This window comes from Mobula birostris, chromosome 4 (assembly GCF_030028105.1).
Source record: "Mobula birostris isolate sMobBir1 chromosome 4, sMobBir1.hap1, whole genome shotgun sequence".
NCBI lineage: Eukaryota > Metazoa > Chordata > Chondrichthyes > Myliobatiformes > Myliobatidae > Mobula > Mobula birostris.
The window spans coordinates 42,987,890-43,000,221 of record NC_092373.1 but is presented as its reverse complement, the minus strand read 5'-3'; the positions used below and the strand labels follow the sequence as shown (position 1 = coordinate 43,000,221).

The 12,332-nt window shown below is 41.5% G+C and overlaps 1 protein-coding gene across 1 annotated transcript in view; it reads right to left on the bottom strand.

The window, feature by feature from the left end:
- The window catches only part of LOC140196302 (solute carrier family 12 member 9), a 131,754-nt gene that overhangs the window by 19,866 nt on the left and 99,556 nt on the right, over positions 1 to 12,332 (bottom strand). The window lies entirely within an intron of this gene.

The window sequence follows — 12,332 nt, the reverse complement described above, 5'->3', positions numbered from 1 at the left end:
CTTGAGTAATAAATATTGGGTGGGAGATACAAGGGGTAAGGGCCTTGTTACTTTTTTCAAAATAACGTATAAACAAGTTATATCAGCTTTTTTTGCAAGAAAATAATTTATTCCATATTACTGGAAGAGAATGGCAGTTGATTGAAATTTCAAATGTTACTGCAAGATAGTTTTTTCCTTTAATTCTTTTAATTCAAAATCACTTCATTTGAATTATCTATTAATTTGAAATCCTTTCAAGCATAAATAGCCTTGAGTGCTGTTTGATTTAAATGTGTTAATACAAATTACTGTATAATTTTCAAGTTATCCAGACTTAGAATTAACAGGAAATGTCTTCACAAAAATGCATAAAATCAGAACTGAAAATGTTATAAAAGGTTATACAGACAGTTTTAGACAGGAAAATTAAAATCAAGATTTATATAGCCATTTCTTTTGATTATAAATTTTAATCTTTAAAAACAAAAGGAACTTTATGTATTGTCTCTAAACTCAATAGTTTAGTCAGACATTTAGGTAATAGACTTCATCACGTTATATATGGTGCCCCAAAGCTACCAATTTTTAAAAAGTAAATATGAACAAATTTATTCCCTCGGCAGGGGCTCAATTCAACATCAGAACAATGACAATTGTACTATAAGTTGTTCATACTGTATATCTGTCTTTCTGAATGCTCTGTGGTGAAAATTTTCCATAAGAAGCAAATTCAATAAAACCAGAGATGCCAGATACGGCAAAGAAAATGCAATGCATTAATAAGAGTGAATAATAAGAGCAAAAGCTAAGAGGCTAAGGTTATTTATCAAGCAGACAGGAAATGCACATTTCCTCTAACCTGAGGAGGGTTAACAAAAAAAACTTAACATAGAGAGATTTAAGTAACAATTCAGTTATAGCAGAGGATTCAATGAATGATTGTTGTGAAATCTATTCAGCACTACAATTTATGAATACAAAGAGCCCTTAATATGTAAAAGTATCCCAAGGCTCTTCATAGAAGCACTAAAGAGAATGGATACTATTTGTTCGTGCAATGTATAATCGAATTTACAAAACCATTAAGTGACCAGCTTTGCACCTCAAGCTACAGAAATATGTGCAAAAACTTGAATAATTGGAGAAGGTGAAGAAGAGATTTAAGACCATATTGCCAGGATTGTAACATTTTAGTGATACGGATACAATGGGCTTATTTCCGTTGAAACAGACACAACCAAAGGAAGAAGTAAATCAGGTGTAAGTTGGGTCTAGATGAAGTGAACATGAAAGTTACTTGAGCAGGGGGAGGGCGGGTCAATAACTATGGGGCACAGATTTATATAATTGATAAGAGGGATTACTGGGAAGCTGACAAAAGTATTTCCACCGGAGTTCAGCAATGGCAGCTCAATATTGCAAGTTATGGTGTTTAAAGGTTAGAGAGTGGGAGAAAATTAAAAGAGGGAATAATAATATTGGTTAAGGAATCAAATACAGATATAGCAAAACAACCCGACCTGCTTGAAATAACAGTTATTATGGCTTGAAGTTGAGAATGAAAGTAAGTTGGGCACTATTGACCCCCAGACAGTCAGAGTAAGAAAAGGAAAGCAACTATCAAAGGTTCACATTATTGAAGTATACAATTCTGAAATTCTTCTTCTCCGGATAGCCACGAAACCAAGAAAGAAAAGAACTGCAGCATGATCATCAAACCCTAAATCACCCCTCCCTGCACAAAAAACACCAACAAAAATGGAACATGCACATTATGTAGGGAAACTTGTACTTACTTAATATGACAAGTAAAAGGATACTTGGCCTGTCAGGTCAATTTCTCTCTTCATTAATTCCTGATAGCCCTGCTGCTTTACTTGCTCGTATGTTCCAGCAAATCTAATTCAATTCCTTATTATCTCTCTTTAAATCTAAGTCTTTAAATAATTATTACCAACAAATCACTTGTAATCCAGAGGAACCAACACATCGGACCACTGCTACACCAACATCAAGAGCGTTTGCTGTGCTGTTCCACGCCCACACTTTGGGAAGTCTGATCACCTGGCTGTACTTCTACTCCCTTAGTATAGACAGAGACTGAAGACTGCAGCACCAGTAGTGAGGACCAAGAAGGTTTGGACAAGGGAGGCGCAGGAGCCCTTACAGGACTGCTTTGAATCGCTGGACTGGACTATATTCAGGGATTCACCTTCGCGTCTGAATGAGTACGCCATAGCTGTCACTGACTTCATTAAAACTTGTGTAGATGAGTGTGTGCCTACCAGAACATACTGTACATACCCAAACCAAAAGCCATGGATGAACCAGGAGGTTCGTAGTTTGCTGAGGGCTAGAACTGCGGCATCCAAGCCTGGCGACCCAGGTCTGTACAGGAAAACCAGGTACGATTTGCGGACGATTATATCAAAAGCAAAGGAACAATTCCAAATGAGATTAGAGACGGAATTGGAAGCACGTCATCTCTGGCAAGGTTTACAGGCCATTACATCCTACAGCAAAACCTAACATCATGAATGGCTGTGATGTTTCACCCCCAGATGAGCTCAATGCCTTTCAAGCACGCTTTGAAAGAGAGAATAAAACTACATCTATGATGATCCCTGCAACACGCAGTGACACCGTGATCTCTGTCTCGAAGGCCAACGCCAGACTGTCTTTCTAGAGAGTGAACAGGCCCTGATGGAACACCTGGAAGGGCTCTAAAACCTGTGCCAACCAACTGGTGGGGGCCTTCAAAGATATTTTCAATCTTGCATCCTTAAAGTCGAAAGTTCCCACCTGCTTCAAAAGGACAACAATTATCCCAGTAGCCAAGAAGAGCAGGCTGAGCTGCCTTATTGTCTATCATCCAGTATAACTCACATCTACGGTGATGAAGTGCTTTGAGAGGTTGGGTATGTCTCAGCAAGGACCTGGGTCCACTGCAGTTTGACCATCACCGCAATAGGTTCACAGTGAATGTCAGCTCATTGGCTCTTCACGTGGCCTTAGGTCACCTGGACAATACAAATACCTATCTCAGGATGCAGTTTATTGACTACAGCTCAGCGTCCTACACAATCATTCCTCCAGTCCTGATCAAAAAGCTACAGAACATGGGCCTCTGTACCTCCCTCTGCAACTGGATCCTCGTCTTCCTCACCAGAAGACCACAATCTGCACAGATCAGATATCATCAGGCGCGCATCAGGGATACACAGCCCACTTCTCTTCTCTTTCTACACCCATGACTGTGTGGCTAGGCACAGCTCAAATGCCATCTATAAATTTGCTGATGATACAACCACTGTTGGCAGAGTTTCAAATGGTGATGAGAGGACGTTAAGGAGCAAGGTATATCAACTAGTTGAGTAGTGTCACAGCAACAGCCTTACACTCAACATCAGTAAGACCAAAGAACTGATCGTGAACTGCAGAAAGGCAAGATGAGGATACACACACCAGTCCTCAGAGGGATCAGAATTGGAAAGGGTGAGCAATTTCAATTTCCTGGGTATCAATATCTCTTGAGGATCTAACCTGGACCCAACATATCAACATGGCTACAAAAGGTACGACAGTGGCTGCAGTAGGAGTTTGAGATGGTTTTGGTACGTCACCAAAGACCCTTGGAAATTTCTACAATTGTACTGTGGAGAGCATTCTAACAGGCTGCATCACCGTCTGTTATGGGGCGGGGGGGGGGGGGGTCTACTGCACAGCATTGAAATAAGGTGCAGAGAGTTATAAACTTAATCACCTTCATCCTGAGCACCAGCCTCCGTAGTATACAGAACATCTTCAAGAAGCGATGCCTCAAAAAGGTGGCGTCCATCATTAAGGACCCCCATCACCCAGGGCATACCTTTTTCTCATTGTTGCCATCAGGTATGAGGTACAGAAGCCTGAAGGCACACACTCAGTGATTCAGGTACAGCTTCTTCCCCTCTGCCATCTGATTTCTGAATGGACATTGAACCCATAAACACTACCTCACTACTTCTATTATTTCTATTTTTGCACCACTTATTTAATATAACAATTTTATTTTGATATATATATATATAAATAACACAGACATTCACTGTAATTCATGTTTTTTCCCATTATTATGTATTGCAATGTACTGCTAGCACAAAAAATCAAATTTCATGACATATGCCGGTGATATTACAGCTGATTCCGATTCTGATAAGTGATAATTTACAGTAACCAATTCACTAAACAGTGAAAGAGCAACAATCTACCGGAGAAAACATGAGAAAGTCTGCAGATGCTGGAAATCCAAAGCAACACACACCAAATGCTGGAGGAACTCAGCAGGCCAGGCAGCATCTAAGGAAAAGAGTAAACAGTTGTCGTTTCAGGCCGAGACCCTTCATCCAGCAGTCCAATTAGCGACAGGAGCAGGCCACAGTGACGAGGTTTCTCCCAAGTCAGTAACGCTTATTTCAAATTATAGAAACGACAAGCAAGGTGGCCATTGTTGGGAGTAGGCCAGAGGTGAGGGTAGGAGTGTCAGGCTTTGACTCAGAGGAGGCTTCAGCTCAGAAGAGCCATTGGCTCTGGTTAAGTTTTTGTTGAGGTTCCCTTTCTTTTCTTTTATTGTACCTAGTGTAGTAAATAGCTGGTGTGTGTTCTTCATGCCGGGTGGCAGAGTCCTGTGAGACCCAGAGTCTCCCAGGGAACTACATCTGCATGAAGTGCATCCAGCTGCAGCTCCTTGAAGACCGTGTTAGGGATCTGGAGCAGCAGCTGGATGACCTTCGGCTTGTACAAGAGAGTAAGGAGATAATCAATTAAAGTTACAGAGAAGCATTCACCCTGAAGTTGCAGGAGGTGAGTCGCTGGGTGAGTATCACGATAAATAGAAATGTGAACAGGCAGTTAGCACAGAGCACCTCTGTGGCAATTCCTCTCAATGATAAATATACCACTTTGTAATTCAAATTTTTATTATTTATTCTTATTTTACAAAGCAGCACAGCATGTGATAGAGCAGATAGAGTACAGCATATTTACACAGCCATCCCATGACAGGAAAACAAGTAAAACTTAGAAACAGAAAGAAGTTCTAATTTAAGTTTAAGTTAACATACAACCAAAACTGATCCCACGCGTTGCACTTTTCCCTCACTGTTAGTTCTTAATGTGTTCATATGATGAAATCTTAATCATTTCCTCAGTCCATTCCTTCACAGTGGGACATCTGGGTTTTTTTTTCCAGTTTTGCAATATATTTCTTGCAGCTGTGATGAGACCCACCTTTAAAATAGCAAACTTGTCATTGTTTACATTAGGTATCATTGTCCTATCACCCAGGAGATAAAGCTGTGGGCACAAGGGCAGCGTGCAACCCGACCAACTCCCCAACAAATCAAGAACTTTACACCAAAATGGACGAACCATGGAACACTCCCAAATCATGTGAAAATATGTGCCCACCTCATTTTTACATTTCCAGCATAAATTATTATCAACAATCCCCATTTTGTAGTCTAGCTGTTGTCCAATAATATGTTCTATATTATATTGAATAAATTTCCCTCTCGCTTCCCTAATATGTCTACCCACATTTGATAAAATATTTGACCACTCATTATCTTCAATATCGCTTCCAAGATCCTTCTGCCATACTGCTTTGAGATTGTTACACGATTCACCCACAGAATGCTTGAACATTTTATAAAACACTGATGCTTTATGAACTTCCTGTGGTAGAGTAAAGTATTCAGTTAAAGGGTTACTTTGTGGGTCACCGTTCTTGAATATGCTACCAACGCAATGTCTTGCAGCCTTAGGGTTTTTATACAAAATTCTAATCCATGATTTAAAGACAGAGCTAAACCCAAAGAATGACAAGGCTGTGGTTAAAAATCTCCACTCAACCCTGTCAAAGGCCTTTTCGGCATCCAGGGAGATGGCAGTAACTGGGATACTACTTGGGGAGTTCAGCCATATTAAGTGCAGTAATCTCCTTAAATTGTTAGTTGAGGATCTGCCTTTAATGAAGCCAACCTGGTCAGTATTAATTATAGATGGCAATACTTTCTCTAATTGCAAAGCCAGTATTTTAGTCAATATCTTACAGTCCACATTAATTAAGCTTATAGGCCTATAATTGGAAGGATCTATTGCCTCCCTGTCTTTTTTCGAGATCAACGATACTAATGCTTCATTAAATATATTTGGTAAAAATTCCAAATTAAGTGCTTCTGAATAGATTTTTGTTAGACTAGGAGCCAATACGTCCAGAAATTTCTTACAATATTCAACTGGGAAGCCATCCATACCTGGAGATTTCCCCATTTTCATAGCTGCAATAGCTCGTCTGACCTCACCCTCAGTAACTGGGGCATCCAAGGACTCAGCTTGTTGTGGGGATAATGTAGGCAATCTTATGTTAGCAAAAAACTGATTCAGCTCCTCCTGGTCATGGTTAAATGGTGATGCATATAGATGTTCATAGAACTGTCGAAAGACTTCGTTTATTTCTTTAGATGATGACACTAATGTATCCCCTTTCTTAATTACAGGTCCCCCACTTTTCGAACGTTCGCTTTACGAAACCTCACTGTTATGAAAAACCTACATTAGTTACCTGTTTTCGCTAACAGAAGGTGTTTTCACTGTTACGAAAAAAGGCAGCGCGCGCCCTGAGCAGCCAAGCTCCTCCCCCGGAACTGCATTCTAGCTGGCATTGCTTAAACATGTGCCTGTGAGCAGCTGTTTGCAAGATGAGTTCGAAGGTATTGGAAAAGCCTAAAAGAACTCGTAAGGGTGTTACACTTAGCGTAAAACTAGACATAATTAAGCATTTTGATTGTGGTGAACGAAGCAAGGACAAATTGAGTTTGGCTTGTGGAAGTTGACGAAGATGATGTTGAAGAGGTTTTAGCATTCCATGACCAAGAACTGATAGATGAAGAGCTGATGCAATTGGAAGAGGAAAGGATAACAATCGAAAACGAATGCAGTAGCAAACGGACCGAAAGTGAAGTCATCCAGGAACTGAACGTGAAGCAACTGCGTGAGATTTTTGCTGCAATGATAAAGTACGATTTTAATTTTGAAAGGGTATGTCGGTTTAGGACATATTTGCAAGATGGTTTGAGTGCTTACAAAGAACTGTATGATAGAAAAATGCGCGAGGCTAAGCAGTCAAGCATACTGTCGTTTTTCAAGCCTTCCACATCAGCCACAGCAGACAACAAACCTCGATCTTCAACATCGAGGCAGGCAGAGATAGAAGAAGATGACCTGCCTGCCCTGATGGAAACAGACGACGATGAGATGACACCCCAGTGTCCCACTACCCCAAACCCTGGGCCGTGGACCGATACATTGCCGCCAAGAATGCAGCGGTAGCCGGGACACACCCAACACATCTTTAAGAAAAAAGCCGAAATAAACAAGCTAATTAATTAGGTGCCGCCCGGCATGTAAATGTCAGCCCAGATCAGAGGCGACTGCCGATTGCGTCGCCTCTGATCTGGGCCGACATTTACATGCCAGGCGGCACCTAATTAATTAGCTTGTTTATTTCGGCTTTTTTCTTAAAGATGTGCTGGGTGCGTCCTGGCCACCACTGTACTGCTGCATTCTTCGCGATCAGTATCGGTTGGTGGCCTGGAGGTTGGGGGGGTCACTGCACCACCCCAGCCTCTGACAACTCAGCCCAACACACCATCATCAGTGTGCTCGGCGCTGTCTTCCCAATTCCGGTAAGTGATACTACACTGTACATACATTATTTCTACTTTATATAGGCTGTGTATTTTTATGCGTTATTTGATATGATTTGGCAGCTTCATAGCTTAAAGGTTACTGGACAGAGTGTTTCTGCCGAGAGCGCTTGCGTGAGATTTTCGCTATGGAGAACAGTGCGGCAATGATTGTAGAAAAGTATTTCTACTTTATAAAGGCTGAGTATTTATCATATCATCCCTGCTTTTACTATATGTTACGGTTATTTTAGGTTTTATGTGTTATTTGGCATGATTTGGTAGGTTATTTTTTGGGTCTGCGAACGCTCACAAATTTTTCCCATATAAATAAATGGTAATTGCTTCTTTGCTTTACGACATTCTGGCTTATGAACCGTTTCATAGGAACGCTCTACCTTCGGATGGCGGGGGAAACCTGTATAACACTATTCGTATTCTACTGCTTTAAATATTGTGCCAGCAGCTTACCAGCTTTGTCACCATCTTCGTAGAAACTTGTTTTTAATCTAAATTATGCATATTCTGCTTCTTTGTTATGTATGTTATTTAGCTGGAATTTCAAATTGCACAGACCTTTGTATAAGTCATCGGTATATTGTCTTGCTAAAACCTTTTCCAATGTGGTTATTTCTACCTCTAAATTTTTTATTTGCTCCATACTTTCCTCCTTCCTTTTAGATGTTTGTGCTATTAATTTTCCTCTTATATACGCCTTGGATGCCTCCCATACCGAGGACAGCTTTACTGTGGTCCCTACATTCAATTCAAAAAACATAGTCAGGTTGTCAGCCAGCTTATCACTGAAATCCTCATCTTTTAACAGGATAGTATTCATTCGCCATCTACCCCTCCTTCCCCTTTCAGTATTTAAATCAATTTGAATTTCAACTGGTGCATGGTCTGATAATGCTATCGGGCCAATTTTACAGTCTATCACCTGTTCAACAATGGAGTTGGATATTAGAAAAAAATCTATTCTAGAGTAGGATTTATGTCGATGAGAGAAAAATGTATATTCTTTTCCGGATGGATTCACCAATCACCATATATCCACCAGACCGATATCCTCAATAAGTTGATGTAAGGCAGCCCTGTCCCTGGGTACTGGTGATGTCTGAAATTTGCTTTTATCAATAACTGGGTCCATTACTTAGTTAAAGTCTCCTGCTAAAATTATTTTTCCTTCCTTAGTGCCTAAAATTTCGTTCACCTTGTTAAGAAAGTCTGGGTCTTCTTTATTAGGTGCATATATGTAACAAAGTACTACTTTCACCCCATTAATAAGTGCATCTATACAAATTATCCTGCCTTCCTTGTCTTTAAATTCTCCAAGCAATACAAAATTAAGTTTTTTGTTAATTAAAATAATTGTCCCATTTTGTTTGCTATTGAGTGATGAATAGAATACCTAGCCCACCCAATCTCTTCTAAATTTCAGTGCTTCAGCATCTTTAAAATGTGTTTCCTGGACAACCGCAACATCAATTTGTTTACCTTCAAGGTATGATAAAATCTTTTTCCTCTTGATTGAGTTTCCACACCCATTAATGTTCCATAATATGAAATTAACTATTTTCATGTCCTAAACTTCATGCACACATGTGCAAAAATATATATTTTCCCAGATGGCTGAGTCTGGAATGCAATAACTCTGAAAAAATAGCCCAAAAAAAAACCTGCTGTACTCTATCCCTGTGCTCAATTATTACCAAAAAACACTGCAAATACTGCGCTCTCAAACAAGTAAACAACCAACATAACTCAAAAACATAAATAATATATTCCTGCCAGATTAACTAACAAATAAAAACAAACAGGCAGGATAAGCTCCACAAAGAAACAGAAAAGAAAAAGACACATGATATGGCCCGCAAAGTGCCGTGCCAGCTAGCAAGCCTCACCCTAATCAGACCGCTTTATCCAGCTCCCCACCCACCCTGTAATACCTAAAAAGTTATCTCCACCTATCACTGTGATCAAATCCTGTCTCTCAGTCAATGCCAGCGCCGCAGTTCTTCTGAATGAGTTTCTCTGCTTCTCTACTTGTTCCTTCCTTTCCACGTGAAGCGTAGAACTGCTGGATAAGCAAGCGTGTACCTCACGTTGACTTTTTGCAGCATTTTCCGAGCCATAGTAAATGCCCTCCGTTTTTCAGCCAATTCTCTGGACGCATCTGGAAAGAAGGAAACTTTGCATCCCTCCCACTCAACTCCTCTCTTTGCTTTGGCTGCTTGCAGCACTTTCTCTCTGGCTGAAGAGCGCAAGAATCGTATTAGGATCCTCGCCCGGCCTGGGAGCCGAGGCCCGATGCACCCTCTCAATCTCAGGCTCTGCGTTCAGTTTGAAGCCAAATCCTTCGGACATGATTCTTTGCACACATTTAAACAGACCAACCGTTTCTGCACCTCTCTTTAGACCGATCAGACTGACGTTGTTGCATCTGCTCCTGTTCTCAAGCTCCTCGACACGGTTCCACAGTAGGTCCAAGCGTTTATTATTCTGCTTGCTAGCACCCACCAGTTGCACAGTAGTGTCCCCCACACTGGAGAGACAGCCCTCGGCTTCCGTCAGCCTCTCTTGAATGGCATTGACCGAGTTCTTGTTCTTCAACTCCGTTGTCGTTTCCTTAATTGTAGATACATCAGCAGCCACCACGAGTAGAGTGGAACTCATACGACTAACCTCAGCCAGTAAATTCTCCATGTTGGAGCCTTGGTCCGTCTGTGTCATTAGCATGGCTTGAACTTCGGATTGTGGGCTCTGTCTTGTAGCCACATGGCTCGTTGTAGTGCTCTTCGGTCTCGGCGTCGTACAGAATTATCTCTCAAAGTTGTTAATAGCCCTTTTAGTGAAAAAAACGAAGAGTTTTTAACTGCAGGACACCTGTATCCGGACAAGGTGGGATACATATGCTCTAATTAATAGAACTTCATGGTGGGTTGACAGAGCTCCGCTAACGTGCAGCCATCTTGCCCGGTACCCACGTAACTCACCCCAAATATACCACTTTGGATACTGTTGTGGGGGAAGACCTTCCAGGGGAATGTCATGGAGACCGGAGACCAGGTTACTGATACTGAGCATAGGTCTGTGGTGGAAAAGGGAAAGAGGGAGAAGAGAGGAGTGGTAGTGATAGAGAACTCAATAGTCAGGGGAACAGAAAGGAGATTCTGTGGACATGAACGGGACACCCAACTGGTATGTTGCCTCACAGGTACCAGGGTCAGGACATCTCGATCGTGTCCACAGCATTTTGGAGAGGGAGGGAGAGCAGCCAGATGACTTGGTACATATTGGTACCAATGACATAGGGAAGAAAAAGCAAGGAAGTCTCGAAAAGAGAATTTAGAGAGCTATGTAGAAAGCTGAGAAACAGGACCTCCTGAGTAGAAACAGGATGATTTGGCAGAAAAATGCATGGCTGACAAGTTGGTGCAGAGGGCAGAGCTTCAGGTTCTTGGGTCATTGGGATCTCTTCTGAATTGAATTGAATTGACTTTATTTCTTACATCCTTCACGTACATGAGGAGTAAAAATCTTTCCGTTATGTCTCTGTCTAAATGTGCAATGTGCAATCATAGTAACTTATAATAAATAGAACAGTCAATGTAACATAGAAATACACTCAAATCAGTGTGAGTTAATCAGTCTGATGGCCTGGTGGAAGAAGCTGTCCTGGAGCCTGTTGGACCTGGCTTTTATGCTGCAGTACTGATTCCTGGGTGGTAGTAGCTGGAATAGATTGTGGATGAGGTGACTCGGGTCCCCAATGATCATACGGGCCCTTTTTTCACAACTGTCTTTGTAAATGTTCTGAATATTGGGAAGTTCACAATTGCAGATGCGCTGCGCTGTCTCTGCAAAATCCTGTGATTAAGGGAGGTACAGTTCCCATACCAGGCAGTGATGCAGCCAGTCAGGATGCTCTCAATTGTGCCCCTGTACAAAGTTCTTGGGATGTGGGACCCACACCACACTTTCTCAACTGTCTGCGGTGAAAGAAGTGCTGTTGTGCCTTTTTCACCACACAGCTGGTGCTTACAGACCATGTGAGGTCCTCGGTTCTGTGGATGCCGAGGAACTTAAAGCTGTTCACCCTCTCAACCCCAGATCCATTGATGTCAATAGGGGTTAGCCTGTCTCCATTCCTCCTGTAGTTCACAACCAACTCCTTTGTTTTTGCAACATTGAGGGAGAGGTTGCTTTCTTGACACCACTATGTCATAGAGATGATTTCTTCCCTTTACGCCAATTTGTTATTGTTTGAGATTAGGCCAATCAATGTACAGTCGGTCCTCCTTATCGGCGGATTCCGCATGTGCGGATTCAACCAATTGCAGATCGGGAAAACCCAAATGTTCCCTCTCCTGCACTTGTTGTTCGAGCATGAACAGACTTTTTTGCTTGTCATCATTCCCTAAACAATGCAGTATAACTACTTACATAGCATTTACATTGTATTAGGTATTATAAGTAACCTAGAGATGATTTCAAGTATACGGGAGGATGTGCGTAGGTTACCGCAGATCGGGATCAAAAGAAAACCGGAAGTTCTCTTACTAAGTGAGTCGGAACAGGTACATCCGGTATTATTTAGCGTCAGTTAGTCAAACGTTTGTC